Raw genomic sequence first — 20,399 nt, forward strand, 5'->3', positions numbered from 1 at the left:
GTAAACCTAAGAACATGGTGTCTAATGCATGATATGCTTTGACTGGGTTGATCTTACGCATGGATTCTAATGCACATATAGGAAATGTAAACCTAAGACATGGTTTATACCCATCGATGTTGATAGCATATATAACTACTTTCCCCTTTTCACTAGCCATCCCCAATACTTGTTTACAACAGATTATTACAGACCAATACTGAAATGAATTACATAAGAAAAAATAAAGTTACACTATAGAGAGTCTAAAAACATGCCCAGATTTCCAACACCTGATTAAGACTTCCTCTCTGAGTTATGTAATAATTCACCTCAAATGCCAAGATTGTTCATAGCGTTTCCTCATATCTGGGTGTGTTAGAGTTCCCTAAGGATCTCAAGGGATCCTGGGCAGTGCTCACACCCAGATTTCATAGCCAAGACAGAGTAAGTGCAGTTTGGAAAGGCCAGCTTTCATGTGTCCAAGTTTAGAGGGAGCTCAAGGGTCCCAAGGCAAGGCTCACACAAAAGGGCAGAACTTAGTGGTCTAAGAGTAGAGTTAGAGTGCTTGACATAGTGATGAAAGACTTAGTAAATCAGTTTAGAAGTGAAAAGGTTTAGAAATAGTTTTTAAAGATACTAGGAGTTATCAATTTTGAAATCATTCTTTGAGAAAAGCATACTCAGCAAACAACCCAATAAACCATAGAATACCCAGATTTACTTGACAAGCAGATTTACAAATAGGGGTGAAGGAATTGGCAACATATAGGTTTCAAATCACATAAATAGGGAAACATTTGACACAACAAATATATAGAACAACTATGAGTCTACTGAACAAATCAGTCATGGTAACAAACATTTAAAACATAGGGAAGAAATGCAACAGGATCATGTTGAAGACAAGAGTTTTGTTGCACAAAATTTGGCATACCATTAGGGCCAATAAATTTCACTAGAAGACTAAGTAACTACATGGTCATACCAGTTAAGGGAGGCATAAGGGATCTAAGTGAACATGTTGGACAAGTATCAAAGAACTAAGTAAAGTCTGATATGATGATTACACATAAGGCAGAATTTAGACATGCTTAATAACTTCAAACAAAGAAACAAATTGAATAACTAGTACAGATCAAGCATGGATGTATAGGCATGGAACACATAAAGTTGAGTTTCAAATTTAAACTATAGACATGCCAGTTAAAGACGAAGAATGCAGAATGTAAAAATGGGTGCAACTCCACTCTCTAACCTTATCTTTCAGCCGGCTAGGCCAACAGTTAGCACAAGTAGCAAAGAAAGAAGAGAGAGTTTGAATGTATGTGTGTATTCTGAACTATGTTCGTGTGTTAAGACTGTAGAAGAGAGTCATTTATATAGTAGTTTGAAAACTGGTTAAAAATAAGGCAAGAATCAATTCTTCCCACTGATACTAAACCCCCCCCAATGAAACAGTGAATGATGTAACCTTGAGAAGTGGGCAAGTGTTGAAAGATCCCACCCCAGTCCAAAAAGATAGGTAACTCAAAAAAAAAATTGGGGATCAATTGAAAATTAAAGTTGATAAGTAGAATAAAGTCAATAAGGGAGATGAAAACGAGAATAAGGAAGAGAATCCAAGAAGAGGGGAACTAGAAGAGAGCAAGCATATGCCTATTTTACCTTTCCCCCAAAATCAAAGTAGAGAAAAGTTGGTCAAGCAGTTTGGGAGATTTATGGATGTCCTAAAATAGGTTCATGTAAACTTACCATTCACAGAAGTACTCTCACAGATTCCTGCTTATGCCAATTTCATGAACGAGATCCTTACAAAGAAGAGGAAAATAGAAGAGACCTCAGTGGTCAAGCTCATAGAGCATTGCAGTGCAATATTGAAAAATAAATTTGCACAAAAGTGTAGAGATCCAGGGAGTTTTACTATACCTTGTTCTGTAGGAACTATTCATTTTGATTAATCTTTATGTGATTCTAGTGCCTCAATTAATTTAATGCCTCTATCTATTTACAGGAAACTGGAAAAGGTGATTAAAGAGATAAGGTCTGCACCAATATCTTTGCAGCTGGCATACCAAATGACTCTAATACCTCAGGAGATAGTGGAAGATGTTTTTGTTCAGGTAGTTTAATTTGTCATTCCTGTAGATTTTATAGTGGTGAATATGGTGGAAATTAAGGAGGTTACCCTCATCCTAGGAAGACCATTCTTAGCAAATATTAGATCTATACTATATATACACGATTCAAAACTCATGCTTAGAGTGAGTGATGAGACTGTGACTTTTGAGATGAATGTAGTAACAGGGGTGAAAAAGGAGAAACCAGCTACAAGTATTGAGTGAAAAGTGAAGAGTGAAGAGTTCGAAAGAGAAGGCTGTAGTAAGTGAGAAAGGCAAGTGTGGGGTGTACCCCAAGAAGGCAGAGAAGAAGCTGTCTTCCTCGATGTGTACTCTAGTTCGGGTGCGAGGAATTGAGCCCGGCTTCGACTCAGACCCCGACTAGATATTCAGGGAAGTTTTCTCTACCTTATGCTTTTTAATTGTGTGTCCTTGAGATATGCCACAACTTAAAGTGTGAGGTGGGGGATATGTTGTATGTATGTCTGTATATTAATTTTAGCTTTGGTTTTGTTATTTGTAGTAGTTAGAGATAGAAAAAATTGAAAAAACATAAAAGATTTAAAATTTTAACTTTTCTTGATGATGAATATTATCGACCGGTTTCTTCAGGGATTAAAATCGAAGGAAAAAGACAAAAATATTTTTTTTAGTTAGATAGTGTACTAATTCCCCCTTGGTTTTTTTGTGCCGCGATTCTTTTCTAAGGGTTTTGTTTGAACTGGGTGTAGTTAGTTTTTTTAGGAGTAGGAACCTTGTGATATGATTTGAAGTGAAAGCAATATCTCTTGATTTTATTATACTTTAAGAATAGTGAGTGCTTTAGTTGTGATTCTTAGACTATGTTTTTGACTCATGTATAAGTGCTTTAAATTATACGATCTTAACTGCTTTGAATAGAGTGTCTTGATAGTCAAATACTGAGTGAGTTATGTGCCATGTGTGTGTGATATTTTGTGTATTATGTACCTTGAATTTGATGTCTAGAACTTGCCCCGTGTGTTTGCGAAGCGAAATAGTAGTTTTGTTCAGTCTAGGAAGTGATATAGGCATTTCTTTATTGATCCAATGATATGATTTTACCCACCTAATTGTTATGCATCATAGTTAACCCCTTTGAGCCTCTAATCCTATTTCTTTGGCAATCACATTACAAGCCTTACCCATTTGTTCAAATTGACCATCTATTTGAATGTTTTACCTCTCATGAGCACTTAAAGTTGTTATGAACTTTGTAAAAGTTGAAGTGTGGGATGGTTGGTTTGGCTTTTGAGTGGATCTAGTGAAATAAGGAGAAAGGTGCAATGTTTTGAAAAAGTGAGAGCCACGTTGTGCACGGTGAAATCTGGGAGACCGATTTCTCCTCAACTAAATGCCTCGAAGGGTGATCCCGGAAGCCCGGGCTCTCAAGCCAGTCACTTCCCTCAAGATCGGCTGGTAATCTGCCAAGGATAATGTCAACTAAAGCCCCGACGAACGTAGGAATCTCCCGAGGAATGCATTCAGGGTCGATCAGGTCTATTTAAGTGGCTCGACATCTCCCCACGCGTACATCAGAAAGCTAGCCGGTTGTCCCATCCTATTTCTTTTATCAGGTAACGTATCTTTTACGAACTTGGGACTTCCCCCTTTCTATAAAAAGGGAGTCACTAACACCCTGTAAAGGCAGAGCTCCAACCATTCTACTCAAGTGAAATAATATCTTCTCTCTCTTTCTCCTCTCTAACTCGCTTTCCCTCACTGGCTCGAAGCCATTTAGCTTTTATTTCCTTCTTGACTGTTCTTTGTTTATCACTTGGTACTGGCCCGAAGTCACCTTGATATCTATCGCTCTCTTACTTGTTCTTCATTATATTACTTAATATTGGCCGTAAAGAGCCTCGTTTGATTATATCCTCACTGTTATCCCATTCCCGATTATCCTTGATAGCTTGAACCCGACCCGAGGTCCCCTATCAGCCAGACCTACACCCGGGCAGTTAGCCCTTCGGTTCGATTGCTATCTCGTTTTAGCTTGCATTTCATCATTAAACTCCACATTATTAGCATCAACTGCTCTAACAACTAGCAAGGGAATAGATCACATATTTTTAGAATCCCATTTACAAATTTAATTATTGTTACCATTTTTACGGTAAACAGTTTGGTGCCCACCCTGGACCTAAAAATAATAGTGATTATTTTCTTGCTGGTTCCATTGCACAAACACACGCTATCTTTCACACTTTTTCTCGTCCAAAGGTCTCTTCTTTTAGGACGAAGTGCCTGGCTCGACTAGTAAAATGGGAAGCTGGAACCCCAAAGGCGACAGAGAAAAGGGCACGACCAACCTAGAGGCCGGTGTCCACATGATTACTGGGGGAGCCAACGTTCCCCGAGGACCCGTGTCCAAACGAGTGAGAACATCCACTACAGAGGAGGGACCGACCCAAGAATGCTTACCTAGAGAAACCTTCGTATTAAGCAAAGAGGATCTCGAAGCTATGATGGAACCACACAACGACGCGCTAGTGATCTCGTTTCTCTCAAACAACACCAGAATAAAGCGCGTGCTTGTGGATCAAGGCAGCTCGGTCAACATAATCAGGTCAGAAGTAGTAGAACAGCTAGGGCTACTCAATCAAGTTGTTCCCACCCCTCGGGTCCTTCACAGTTTCAACATGATCAGAGAAGTAACAAAGGGAGAATCACCCTCCCGATCGACACATCTGGCACAACCTAGAACACCAAGTTTCAGGTCATCCACGGCGACATGAGATACAACGCCCTACTTGGTAGGCCTTGGATACACAACATAAGGGCAGTACCCTAGACCTTGCACCAGGTGATAAGATTTCCCACCAGGGGTGGCATCACGACCATACATGGAGAACAACGGGTAGCGAGGGAAATGTTCGCGGTCCACCACGAGACGCCACCACCACATGCCAGGCCTCGGACGAGGGGGGAAGTGTGCGGACCCTTGAAGACGATGAGGAAGACTTCTTCGACCCCAAACCTTCATTGCCCCCGAGGAATCCGATGCGACCAAGTCAACAGTCGAAGAGCTGGAGTAGACCGTCTTGATCAAACACCTCCCGGATCGCAAGGTATACCTGGGGACAGGGATGACCCCCGAACTCAGGGCAGGGTTTATTCAATTCCTTAGTAATTATATCGACTGCTTCGCTTGGTCCCATTTAGATATGACAGGCATCCCTCCGGAAATAACCTCTGACAAACTAAGTGTTGACCCCAAATTCAAACCCGTGAAGAAAAAGAGAAGACCATAGTCCGAGATAAAGCATGCCTTCATCAAAGAGGAAGTGGCAAAACTCCTTATAATCGGATCCATTAGGGAGGTAAAGTATCCCGAATGGCTAGCAAACGTAGTGGTAGTGCCAGAAAAGGGGAATCAACTAAGGATGTGCGTAGACTATAAATATTTGAACAAAGCGTGCCAAAAAAATTCCTTCCCATTGCCTAATATCGATCGCCTGATCGATGCTACGGCCGACCATGAGACCTTCACTTTCCTTGATGCCTATTCGGGGTACAATCAAATCCAGATGAACCCCGAGGATAGGGAAAATACCTCATTTATCACGAAATACGGTACGTATTGTTATAACGTAATGCCCTTCGGGCAAAAAAATGTGGGAGCAACATACAACCGGCTAGTTAATAAAATGTTCGAACACCAAGTAGGAAAATCGATGGAGGTATATATTGATGATATGCTAGTCAAGTCCCTGCGCGCAGAGGACCATCTGACCCATTTGCAGGAAACCTTCTGTTACAACCCATATCCACACGCGTTAGTTCATGCCATATATTAGTTAACATAAATAAAAGAAGGAATTACCTTTGAGATGATAAGAAGTTAATCCTATTGGTCTTAAGTGATACAAGGGTGTATAAGGGTGATTAACAAGTATTAGAAGTTAAACGAATCAAGGATGTGGTAACTCTATTTTCAGGAAACCCTAAAGGTTCTTAATACACTCAAGGTCATGTATTAAGGTGTTTGAATCATATAATATCCGTATCATAAGTCTTGAAGTCAAACGAGTTATGAAACAAAAGTCGACAAACGTTGTCGCAACTTAGGTTCATAATTTTACTTAAACATTAGGTTAAATGTTTCTAAGCTTTTCTCCTAATTTACAAGGAATTATGGGGTGATCTACCCACCAAATTAAAGATCTACGAGTCTAGTTTCCAATGCATTAAACCATTTGTCAATACAATCTTGGAGTATAGAGATATTCATATTTTCGCAAGCCTGCGCAGATTGGTAGATAACAAGTAGGTGCATCACCTACTTGCCAAAATGATAGGACAAAATTAAAAGACCTAAGTCGGCCAAGAGAGGACTTTTAAGGTGTTATGAACTAAATTATTTCATCCATATTTTAGACCCTCAAAACCAAAGTTAACCCCTGCAACTCCTCCCCAAAAAATCCCACACAAACCCTAATCGATTTCCCCTCTCTTTCAAGTTCTATTTGAAGGTAAAACCTAGAGTTTGAAGAACCAAGGGAATGGCTGAGTTATCCAACAAGTAAGGTAAGTTACTGCCATATTTCATACATTTTTCTATGCTGTGAATTCATGGTAATTCGTTCTATACATGTAAGAACTCACGGGACGGTGATAGGAAGCTGTGAGTTCGAGTTATTCACTTGTAGCGGACTGTTTTGTGGATTGTTTTGTGTTGCTATTTGGTTGCGTGTTTTACTACTATTTTGTGGAGTTTTGGAGGTGGAAGGGTGTGGAGGAACACCATATATATGTAGGGTTGTGGGCTGATAGTGATTCGTAATATTTCCGGGTCATTTGACACGACTACGGTGGTCGTCGTATGTATGATGTAATTAGGTTGTGCGTGGACTGTTTTAGGAGGCTCAATATGTTTATTATTGATGTTTGGGATGTTTGGTGATTGTTTGGAATGGTGTGAAGTCATATATATAGGGGAGGTGCTGTCTGTTTCAACGTAAAATAGGTTGTGGTTGATACATAATAGTTATAATGCTTAAATGATAACGATAGTATCGTTTCTCTTATTGTAGACTAAGGAGTTGTGACAATTGCATAGATTGTGATTGGGGCAGTATATACAAGGTATGTGAGGCTATCCCTTTTCTTCTTTTGCACGACTCCGATTGTACATAATGTAATGAACGAGCTTCTAAAGATACTCTACTCTTAGAAGCTAGCAGTACTTACATTGCTTTCCCTCTTATGGAATGATTGATGTTAATGTTGCTTCTGTTATTCTTATGTTATCAATGTTGTTGGTACTTCCTGATTCTTATAAGGTTCATAATGGAGAGTTGGTCCTATTAATGTGTATAGAGGATACCGACCTTACATCACTCCGAAAGGTTTAGAATGTGATTCCATGAGTCGAGCATGCATTATATATATGTATCTATTTTACTCTACCGAGAGCCTATTATGGTTGGGTACGATATGATGATGATGATGCCCACAGAGGCGTATGTTTTAAAAGTTTATGTATACATACATATGTATCATGCATTTCATGTCAGTAGCCCTCAGAGGTACTCAGATGTTCCAGGTTGTATATTCTCTATCCCTGCTTACATTACTATTTGTATTTATGGTTCCCTGCCTTACATACTCAGTACTTTATTCATACTGACGTCCTTTTGTTCGTGGACACTGCATGTCATGCTGCAGGCCCTAATAGACAGGCAGGTGCAGCTCCCCCAACCACAGTAGGTTGTCCAGTTCAGCAGTGATTGGCGAGATCCCTTCTCCGGACTTGCCGTGGTCTTGGTATGCATTTCTGTTATAGACATTATGGGTATGTCGGGGCCCTGTTCCAGCTATGTTGCAGCACTTATGTTCATTTAGAGGCTCATAGACAAGTGTCGACTCATGTATAGTTTGGTATGCCTTGTCGGCTGGTTTTTGTTGTATAGTCTTTCATGGTAGCATGGTAGCTCATACCTTATATGTAGTTTCTTGATTGTCTGGTCATACTTTGCTATGTTTGTTCATGTCGTCATATTTTATTGCTGGCTGTCCATGATCTAGGTCTACCATTTATATTGATCTCGTCAACCCTAAAAGATAATAAAAAAAAGTTAGATAAAATGTACGTTGGTGCTCGGCAAGTATGGTCGGGTGCTAGTCATGGCCCTCCAGTTTGGGTCGTGACAAACTTGGTATCAGAGCAAGTCTGTCCTAGGGATTGTCTATGAGCCATGTCTAGTAGAGTCTTGATTATGGATGTGTAGCGCGCCACATTTATAATCAGGAGGCTACATGACATCTAGGGTTGTTACCTTCTTCCTGAATCTAGATCGTGCGTAGAGTTGAGTCGTAAGTATTTGTCTCTAATATTCACCTTGTTTTCTTTCAGCGATGCCTTTGACTAAGAAGCAAACAATTAGTAGACGGCTTGATACAACTGCGGGAGAGGGTACTAGTCAGGTTCCCCAAGCTAGAGCAGGCCAAAGTGAGGCTCAGAGTGAGATGTCGTCTCATACCTCATCTACCCCGTCTCCTCTAGAGGATATTAGGAGGCACCCAGTACCTCTAGTTCCTCCGTCTGGTACTACAGACCAGGATATGCGAAGTGCTTTGCAGTTATTGACTAGCTTGGTAGCTGCTCAGGCTCAGAGGCACAATACAGGTGCTGCTGAGAAACCAGTTAGTACGAGAGTTCGTGATTTTATTAATTTAGACCCTCCAGTGTTTACCGGATCAGACCCCAAGGAGGACCCGTAGACTTTTATTGACCAAGTTCATCGTACACTTCGGTGTATGCATGTTAGTGATACAGAGGTAGTAAAGTTGGCTTCTTATCGGCTACGAGATTTAGCGGTTCTCTGGTATGATAGTTGGGAGAGATCCAGGGGTTCGAACGCTCCTCCAGCTGTGTGGAAGGAATTTTCTGAGGCCTTTCTTCGTCACTACTTGCCAGTTGAGATACGACGAGATAAAGCTGATAAGTTCTGACAAGGTAATATGAGTGTGCGAGAGTACAATATGTAGTTCGATTCTTTAGCAAGGTATGCTCCCCATATGGTGGTCGAGATGAGTGATAGGGTGCATTTGTTCGTGAATGGATTGGGACCACATCTGATAAATGAGTGCACGATAGCCTCCTTGGTGGAGGGCATGGATATTTCCCGTATTCAGGCTTATGCCCAGACCCTAGGGGATCGTAAGCGCCAGCAGAGGGCAGATAGGGAGCAGGATAGCGGCCAGCATAAGAGGGCGAGATTTGCAAGGTATTCTAATGACTTCAGAGGCAGCGTCAGGCACCAGTCTTCGAGGAGTTCGGCGCCACCTGTAGCTAGTGCTCCCCCACAGTTTCAGAGGCCTCAATATGATCGATTTACCAATTCTGGTCCAGGTCAGAGTTCGCAGGCATCAGGCTCGCAATATCATAGGGATACTAGTCACACGAGACCCACAACACCACGTTGTGATCATTGTGGCAAGGCCCACTTTGGACTGTGTCGTCGAGGTTCTGATGCATGTTATTCTTGCGGACAGCCTGGCCATATGATGTGGGATTGTCCTAACAGGGGAGGTGATGGTATGGCTCAGCCGACTGGATCTGTGTCTACTTCTTCCTCATCAGTTCGACCTCCAGCACGGGGTTTTCAGCAGTCGACAGGTCGTGGTAGAGGTAGAGGTGCAGTGCCAAGTTTGAGGGGTGGTCAAAATCGAACCTATGCTCTAGTAGGTCGACAGGATCTCGAGTCGTCTCCAGATGTTGTTACAGGTATTTTATCTGTGTTTTCTTATGATGTATATGCGCTGATTGATCCGGGACCTACATTATCATATGTTACACCCTTTGTGGCTAATAAGTTTGGCATTGAACCTGAATTGATAAGTAAACCCCCTGCGGTATCTACTCTGATAGGAGATTCTGTGATTACTAGAAGGGTATATAGAGGTTGCAGTCATCAAACCTCGGCAAATTTATTTGAGTTAGAAATGGTTGATTTTGATGTTATTATGGGAATGGACTGGTTGGCCTCATGCTATGCAAATGTTGACTGCCGTACGAAGATGGTTAGGTTTCAATTTCCTAGTGAACCCATCATTGAATGGAAAGGGAATATTGCTACACCAAAAGGTAGGTTTATTTCCTATCATAAGGCAAGGAAAATGATCTCAAAAGGTTACATTTATCATATCATTCGCGTTAGGGATGCGGAGGCGAAACCACCTACTTTACAATCAATCCCCGTGGTCAACGAATTCCCAGATGTTTTCCCAGATGAACTCCCAGGCCTTCCTCCTGAAAGAGAGATTGAGTTTAGCATTGATGTGTTGCCTGACACTCAACCGATCTCTATCCCTCCATACAGAATGGCCCCGACAGAGTTGTGAGAGTTGAAGGTGTAGTTGAAGGACTTGCTGGATAAGGGCTTCATTAGACCTAACACTTCACCTTGGGGTGCACCAGTCCTATTTGTGAGGAAGAAAGACGGGTCGTTACGGATGTGTATCGACTATCGCCAGTTGAATAAGTCTACTATAAAGAACAAGTATCCACTTCTAAGAATTGATGACCTATTTGACCAACTCCAGGGTGCCAAGTATTTCTCCAAGATTGATTTACGTTCAGGGTATCATCAGGTGAGGGTTAAGGAAAAGGATATTCCAAAGACGGCCTTCCGGACAAGATACAGGCACTTTGAGTTCTTGGTGATGTCGTTCGGGCTAACAAATGCCCCAGCAGCTTTTATGGATCTCATGAAAACTATATTTAGGCCCTATCTTGATGTGTTCGTGATTGTATTCATTGATAACATTCTAGTATATTCTCGTTCGGAGGCAGAACATGCGGGCCACTTGCAGATAGTATTACAGACGCTTCAGGATCGTAAGTTATATGCTAAGCTCTCCAAATGTGAATTTTGGCTGAACTCAATAGCGTTCCTTGGCCATGTGATATCTGACGGGGGTATTAGTGTCGACACTCAGAAGATCGATGCAGTAAAGAATTGGCCGAGACCTACAACACCATCAGAAGTTCGCAGCTTCCTAGGGCTAGCAGGATATTATAGGCGGTTTGTGTAAGGGTTTTCCTCTATATCATCACCATTGACTAAGTTAACACAGAAAGCTACCAAGTTCTAGTGGTCTGACACTTGTGAACGTAGTTTTCAGGAGCTGAAGAATCAATTGACATCCGCACCAGTGCTTACCCTTCCTGAAGGAACAGAAGGTTATGTGGTATATTGTGATGCCTCAGGTACAGATTTGGGGTGCGTATTGATGCAGCGTGAGAAGGTGATTGCTTATGCATCAAGACAATTGAAGAAGCATGAAAAGAATTATCCAACCCATGATTTGGAAGTGGCTGCAGTAATATATGCTTTGAAGATATGGCGGCACTACTTATACGGCGTCCATGTTGACATCTACACAGATCACAAGAGTTTACAATACATCTTCAAGCAGAAAGAGTTGAATTTGAGGCAGCGTAGGTGGCTTGAATTATTGAAAGACTACGACGTCGAGATATTGTATCATCCCGGTAAAGCCAATGTTGTGGCAGATGCTCTCAGCCGTAAATCAATGGGAAGCTTAGTACATATTGAGGCAGGTAGATGGGGGTTGACTAAAGAGCTTCATCAGCTAGCCAATATGAGAATCAGATTGTTAGACTCTGATGACGGAGGTGTTACTGTACAGAATACATCAGAATCATCTTTGGTAGCCGAGGTAAAAGCACGACAATATGAAGATCCTATCTTAGTACGATTAAGAGAGAGCATTCAGCAGTGTAAAAGTATGGCTTTTGAGATCGGAAGAGATGGGGCACTGAGATACCAGGGCCGATTATGTGTGCCTAATGTGGCAGGGTTGCGAGAGAAGATTATGAATGAGATTCATCAATCCCGATGTTCCATCCATCCCGGCTCGACAAAGATGTATCATGATGTCAAGGAGCAGTATTGGTGGGATAACATGAAGAAGTCTATTGCAGAATTTGTAGCCTAGTGTCCTAATTGTCAACAAGTAAAGATAGAACATCAGAAACCCGGTGGATTTCTTCAGAATATAGAGATTCCGACCTGGAAATGGGAGGTGATTAATATGGACTTCATTATTGGATTACCTCACTCTTATCATAAGTTTGACTCCATCTGGGTGATAATTGATCGACTTACAAAATGTGCCCATTTTCTGCCAGTTAAGACAACTTACACGGCTGAAGATTATGCGAAGTTGTATATCAAGGAGATTGTTAGGCTTCATGGTGTGCCGGTATCTATTATATCAGACCGAGGAGCTCAATTTAAAGCTAACTTTTGGAGGTCTTTTCAGAAGGGTTTAGGCACACAAGTAAATCTCAGCACTGCATTTCATCCGCAGACTGACGGACAGGCTGAACGTACCATTCAGACACTGGAAGATATGCTACGAGCATGTGTTCTAGATTTTAAGGGGAATTGGGATGATCATCTTCCACTCATAGAATTCGCCTATAACAATAGCTACCATTCCAGTATTAAAATGGCCCCATACGAGGCACTATACGGGAGGAGATGTAGATCACCAGTTGGATGGTTCGAAGTCGGTGAAACAGAATTATATGGGCCAGATTTGATTCACCAAGCTATTGAGAAGGTGAAAGTGATACAGGAGCGATTGAGGACGGCACAAAGCAGGCAAAAATCTTATTCTGATGTCCGACGTCGTGATCTAGAGTTTGAGGTTGGTGATTGGGTTTTCCTGAGGATCTCACCAATGAAGGGTATTATGCGTTTTGGGAAGAAAGGTAAGCTGAGTCCAAGGTATATCGGGCCGTATAAAATTCTTCGACGGATTGGACAGGTTGCTTATGAGTTAGAATTGCCATCCGAATTGGAATTTGTCCACCCGGTATTCCATGTATCTATGTTGAGAAAATGTATTGGAGACCCTTCTCGAGTCGTCCCTATCAAAGATGTACAAGTTACAGAGGACCTATCATATGAAGAAGTGCCAGTGGCGATATTAGATCGGCAAGTCCGCAAGCTGAGAACAAAAGATGTAGCTTCCGTCAAAGTATTGTGGAGGAACAAAAATATGGAAGAAATGACATGGGAAGCAGAAGAGGAGATGAAGTCTAAATACCCTTACTTATTCCAGAATGAAGATAACAAGGATGCTGGTGGAAGACAGGATACATTGGAAGGTGAAACGGCTCTATGAGGTAAGCAATAATTTGAGAATACTCCTCCTTAATACAAAATGGTGATATGTAGATAATGTAAATACGCATAATGCTTTGTGTAGCCTTGTGAAGCCATATGTTGGGCTTAATTACTTGCAAGTTTTGCTAGTGACCATTTTATAGGGGAAAATTGATCGGAAATTTCCATTGATGATTTAAACTCCTCATGAACCCTTACATTCGAGGACGAATGTTCCTAAGGGGGAAAACCTTCTGTTACAACCCATATTCACACGCGTTAGTTCATTCCATATATTATTTAACATAAATTAAAGAAGGAATTACCTTTGAGATGATAAGAAGTTAATCCTATTAGTCTTAAGTGATACAAGGGTGTATGAGGGTGATTAACAAGTATTAGAAGTTAAACGAATCAAGGATATGGTAACTCGTATTTTCAGGTAAACCTAGAGGTTCTTAATACACTCAAGGTCATGTATTAAGGTGTTTGAATCATATAATATCCGTATCATAAGTCTTGAAGTCAAACGAGTTATGAAACAAAAGTCGACAAACGTTGTCGCAACTTAGGTTCATAATTTTACTTAAACATTAGGTTAAATGTTTCTAAGCTTTTCTCCTAATTTACAAGGAATTACGGGGTGATCTACCCACAAAATTAAAGATCTATGAGTCTAGTTTCCAACTCATTAAACCATTTGTCAATACAATCTTTAAGTATAGAGATATTCATATTTTTGCAAGCCTGCGCAGATTGGTAGATAACAAGTAGGTGCATCACCTACTTGCCAAAATGATAGGACAAAATTAAAAGACCTAAGTCGGCCAAGAGAGGACTTTTAAGGGGTTATGAACTCAGTTATTTCATCCATATTTCAGACCCTCAAAACCAAAGTTAACCCCTGCAACTCCTCCCCAAAAATCCCACACAAACCCTAATCGATTTTCCCTCTCTTTCAAGTTCTATTTGAAGGTAAAACCTAGAGTTTGAAGAACCAAGGGAAGGGCTGAGTTATCCAACAAGTAAGGTAAGTTACTGCCATCTTTCATACATTTTTCTCTGCTGTGAATTCATGTTAATTCGTTCTATACATGTAAGAACTCACGGGACGGTGATCGGAAGCCGTGAATTCGAGTTATTCACTTGTAGCGGACTGTTTTGTGGACTATTTTGTGTTGCTATTTGGCTGCGTGTTTTACTACTATTTTGTGGAGTTTTGGAGGTGGAATGGTGTGGAGGAACACCATATATATGTAGGTTTGTGGTCTGATATTGATTCGTAATATTTCCGGGTTATTTGACACGACTACGGTAGTCGTCGTATGTATGATGTAATTAGGTTGTGCGTGGACTGTTTTGGGAGGCTCAATATGTTTATTATTGATGTTGTTTGGGATGTTTGGTGATTGTTTGGAATGGTGTGAAGTCATATATATAGGGGAGGTGCTGTCTGTTTCAACGTAAAATAGGTTGTGGTCGATACATAATAGTTATAACGCTTAAATGATAACGATAGTATCGTTTCTCTTATTGTAGACTAAGGAGTTGTGACAATTGAATAGCTTGTGATTGGGGCAGTATATACAAGGTATGTGAGGCTATCCCTTTTCTTCTTTTGCACGACTCCGATTGTACATAATGCAATGAACGAGCTTCCAAAGATACTCTACTCTTAGAAGCTAGCAGTACTTACATTGCTTTCCCTCTTATGGAATGATTGATGTTAATGTTACTTCTCTTATTCTTATGTTATCAATGTTGTTGGTACTTCCTGATTCTTATAAGGTTCGTAATGAAGAGTTGGTCCTAATAATGTGTACAGAGGATACCGACCTTACGTCACTCCGAAAGGTTAAGAATGTGATTCCATGAGTCGAGCATGCATTATATATATGTATCTATTTTACTCTACCGAGCCGCGCTATAGTCGGCCAGGTACGACACATATTGTGCAACCACTGATCAGTTGGGTTTTACCGAGCTCCATATGGCCGCGTACGATTCTACTGAGCCTTATGACGGTCGGGTACATTTTTACCAAGCTTATTATGGCTGGGTACGATATGATGATGATGATGCCCACAGAGGCGTATGTTTTAAAAGTTTATGTATACATACATATGTATCATGCATTTCATGTCAGTAGCCCTCAGAGGTACTCAGATGTTCCAGGTTGTATATTCTCTATCCTTGCTTACATTACTGTTCGTATTTATGGTTCCCTGCCTTACATACTCAGTACTTTATTCGTACTGATATCCTTTTGTTTGTGGACACTGCATGTCGTGTTGCAGGACCTAATAGACAGGCAGGTGCAGCTCCCCCACCATAGTAGGTTGTCCAATTCAGCAGTGATTGGCGAGATCCCTTCTCCGGACTTGTCGTGGTCTTGGTATGCATTTCTGTTATGGACATTATGGGTATGTCGGGGCCCTGTTCCGGCTATGTTGCAGCACTTATGTTCATTTAGATGCTCATAGACAAGTGTCAACTCATGTATAGTTTGGTATGCCTTGTCTGCTGGTTTTTGTTGTATAGTCTTTCATGGTAGCATGGTAGCTCATACCTTATATGTAGTTTCTTGATTGTCTGGTTATACCCTGCTATGTATGTTCATGCCGTCATATTTTATTGTTGGCTGTCCATGATCCAGGTCTACCATTTATATTGATCTTGTCAACCCTAAAATATAATAAAAAAAAGTTAGATAAAATGTACGTTGGTGCTCGGCAAGTATGGTCGGGTGCTAGTCATGGCCCTCCAGTTTGGGTCGTGACACCTTCGACATCCTCAGAAGCTACAACATGAAGCTCAATCCTGAGAAGTGCGCCTTCTGAGTAGGCTCGAGCAAATTCCTGGGCTTCATGGTCTCAAACAGGGGGATCGAAATCAATCCCGACAAAATAAAGGCCATCGAAGAGATTACGGTGGTGAACAACGTAAAAGCCGTTCAATGGTTGACATGGCAGATCGCGACCCTAGGCAGATTCATATCGAGATTGTCGGAAAAAAGCCACCATTTCTTTGCCCTACTCAAAAGAAAGAACAACTTCGAATGGACTCCAAAAATGCCTACACACCCTGGAAGAACTAAAACAGTACATGTCCAGCCCGCCTTTGCTACACACACCTAAGGAGGATGAAATGCTATACCTATACCTATACCTGGCCGTATCTGAAATAGTGATTAGCGGTGTACTGGTCCGAGAAGATCAAGGTACACAATTTCTTATTTATTATGTGAGCCGAACCTTGGGGGATGCCAAAACCCGGTACCCCCATCTGGAAAAATTGGCTCTCGCACTAATAAGCGCCTCGTGCAAACTGAAGCCTTACTTTTAGTGTCACCGTATCTGTGTCCTGTCAACTTATCCCCTCCGGACTATACTGCATAAACCTGAGTTATCGGGTCGATTGGCCAAGTGAGTCATCGAACTTGGAGAATATCAACCTCGGACGACCATCAAGTCCCACTGGCGGATTTCGTGGCTGACTTCTCGCCAACCCTCATGCCCAAGGTAGAGAGGGAGCATTTATTAAAATCAGGTACATCTTTCAGGGTATGGAACCTGTTCACAGTTGGTGCCACAAACGTAAGAGGATCCGGACTCGGTATAGTCCTAAATCCGCCCGTCAGTAGCATAATCAGGCAATCCTTAAAAACCACAAAGCTGACTAACAATAAAACCGAGTATGAGGCTGTGATTACAGGTTTGGAGTTGGCCAAAAGTTTGGGAGCCGAGACTATCGAGGTGAAATGTGACTCGCTCCTCGTGGTAAGCCAAGTAAACAGAAGCTACGAATCCCGAGAAGACAGGATGCAAAGGTATTTGGACAAAATCCAAAACGCATTACGTCACTTCAAAGAATGGACCTTAGTCCATGTTCCTCGAGAGCAAAATTGCGAGGATGATGCCCTCGCGAACCTAGGATCTTCCGCTAAAGAAGAAGACCTGCTCCCCGGAACCGTCGTCCAACTGTTCAAATATGTGGTCGAGGAAGGTCACGCGGAAATTAACTCCACCAGCCTGACATGGGATTGGAGAAACAAATACATAGTTTACTTGAAGGACGGGAAGCTACCCACGTATCCAAAAGAATCGAGGGCCCTACGAACCAAAGTGGATCGGTTCTCACTCGACGAAAATGGGGCTCTCTACAAGAGAACTTTTGATGGTCCCCTGGCGATATGCCTGGGACCGGGAGACACGGATTACGTGCTTCGGGAGATCTACGAGGGCACCTCTGGAAATCACTCCGGGGCAGATTGCTTAGTCCGAAAAGTGATTAGAGCGGGATACTATTGGGACATCATGGAAAAGGACGCCAGGGAATTAGTCCGAAAATGCGACAAGTGTTAGAGGTTCGCTCCTATGTTCCACCAGCCCGGGGAGCAACTGCATTCCATTTTGTCACAATGGCCATTCATGAAGTGGGGGATGGACATTGTCGGCCCTTTGGTAACGGTGCCAGGTAAGGCCAGATTCATTTTATTTATGACTGACTATTTCTCAAAATGGGTGGAAGCGCAGGCCTTCGAGAAAATAAGAGAGAAGGAAGTCATCAATTTTATATGGGAACACATCATATGCCAGTTCGGGATCCCGTCCGAAATAACATGCAACAACGGGAGTCAATTCATCGGGAGCAAGGTAACGCAGTTCCTTGAAGAGAACAAAATCAAGAGAATCCTGTCGACGCCATATCACCCATGTGCGAACGGCGAAGCCGAATCTACAAATAAAACCATCATTCAAAAATTGAAAAAGAAGTTGTAAAGCGCCAATGGAAAATGGAGAGAAATGCTGCCCGATGTGCTGTGGGCATATCAGACTACTCCAAAGTCGAGCACCGGGGAGACACCTTTCTCCCAGTGTATGACGCCAATGCACTGATATCGGTAGAGACCGAGGAACCAAGCGCCAGATTTTGACACACTAGCGAGGGATCAAACAATGAAGCCATGGCAACGGACCTCGAGCTGCTCGATGAAATACGGGAAACATCACTGGTTTGGATGGCTGCCCAGAAGCAGAAAATCGAAAGATACTACAACAGAAGAATGAATCTCCGATACTTCAGAATCGGTGACTTGGTCCTAAGGAAGGTTACCCTCAACACCAGAAACCCTAATGAAGGGAAGCTGGGCCAAAATTGGGAAGGACCATACTGTATCCTTGGGATAGTTGGCAAAGGATCCTATAAGCTTGGTACCATGGAGGGCGAGCAACTTCCGAGTAACTGGAATATATCGATGCTTAAGCGGTATTACTTCTAGGGCGGCCGGATTAGGAGCCCCATACATATCCTCGAGCTAACATCACACTCTTTTCCTTCGACCGGGTTTTTTATCCCTAAACGAGTTTGTGCCAGCAAGGTTTTTAATGAGACGACGTCCATACATCTCCCAAGAAGGATTCGAAGAGCCTCCAAGATTTCTTTCGCAATTATCCCCGCCCCGTGAAAAAGACGAACAAGGCTCCGATGGGGAACAATGTATCGGGTCGAACGACCCAAGAAGCCACACCCTCGCGGGCAGAACTCGCAAAAACAAAACAACATATATTTACGCCAAGCAATAAAGAATATCTTTCGACATCTTATTCTCCAAACAAGGAAATCTCAAGTATACCCTCGATAGGGGCCTCTCCACCAAATGCGTCCCGAGATACTTGGAGACTTAGCGTCAGTAATTCAGCAGCCGCACGAGCCCAGGGTCGGAACTCTGGGCTCATAAATCCCCCATAAGGCAACTTCGAGCTCACGAGAAGTGGTCTTCAATCTTAAACAAACTCGATGACTCGAAGACTATCATTGATCGCCATGCCTTGGAAAACCCAAAACTGTAAGACCCCTAGCGTGCAGACTTGGCGTAATCAGATCTATTCGACAATAAAACAAAAATAGTAAGACCTTAACTGGCATGAAAATCTCGAAGTTCAGGCTTTATGTCGCATTTGTAAGAGTCCCGAAATGGCATACCCTCAGTGTAGACGACTGAACTATCACTCGGGATCAAAATGGCTCCGGCCAAACATATATGATTACGGTCAAAATAGTTGATACATCCAAACTAACGCGACTCAGGTACGCCTGACCGTCTCTAAACAAAAATCATAGAACACAAGCTCGAATATACTTCGGAAAGAACCGGTTAAAACAGGCTTTCCTCAATAGGCAAAAACGAGCTTCGACCATGTCAGCTCCAAATCACAAGGCTTTGACCTACTTAGCCTGCGAGCTATGAACCTTCTGAGGTGCTCAAACATCGCCAATAAACGACTTGAAATCGAGGTTCTTCCAGAATGGGCGACGGGTCAGGCAAAATTATTTCAAAAGACCTTAACGAGCGGAAAACAAAGCCTACAAAATGCCTACGGAAAAACAGCGTAAGAGCCATTGTCGCCAACCAAACAAGCCTCCAAGCCGCACATTGAAAGGTCTCTACAACAAACAGCGCAAGAGCCATTGTCGCCAGCTTAAAAATTGACAACTTGAGAATTAAGATGAGCTTGAATCGTAACCCGATTCGGAGACCAGATCCAAAATAGTTAACTATGCAAGCCTCCGAGCCATATATTGAAAGGTCTCAATGACCAAAATAGCGTAAGAGGCACTATCGCCGGTCTAAAAATACTTAAGGGTCAATTAAAGCAAGAATCACAACACGACTCGGAGACTAGACCCGAAATAGTTAAAATGCAACATGCCTAAGGGCAAGGCATAAATGCCACCATCGACCAGCCGAGTGAGCCTCCGGGCCACGCGACTTTAAGGTCACTTCGACGCGAAGCACAAAAGGCTATCGTCGACTGCCCATGCAGGTAGGAAAGAACTTAAGGGTCAGTTAAAGCTCTAATCACACAGCGACTCGGAGACTGGACCCGAAATGGTTGACATAACAAAACGCCCGAGGGCGAGAAATGAAGACCACCATTGTCCGCCCATACAGGAAGGAAAAGACTTAAAGGTCAGTTAAAGCTCGAATCACAACGCGACTCAAAGACTGAACCCAAAAAAGTTGAAACAGCGAAATACCCAAGGACAAGAAATGAGAACAATCACGATCCACCCGCACGAGCATAAAAGATCGAAGAACAGGTAAGCTCAAATAAAGTGCTGACTCAGAGAC

The sequence above is a fragment of the Nicotiana sylvestris genome, chromosome 3 (assembly GCF_000393655.2).
Source record: "Nicotiana sylvestris chromosome 3, ASM39365v2, whole genome shotgun sequence".
Classification (NCBI taxonomy): Eukaryota; Viridiplantae; Streptophyta; class Magnoliopsida; order Solanales; family Solanaceae; genus Nicotiana; species Nicotiana sylvestris.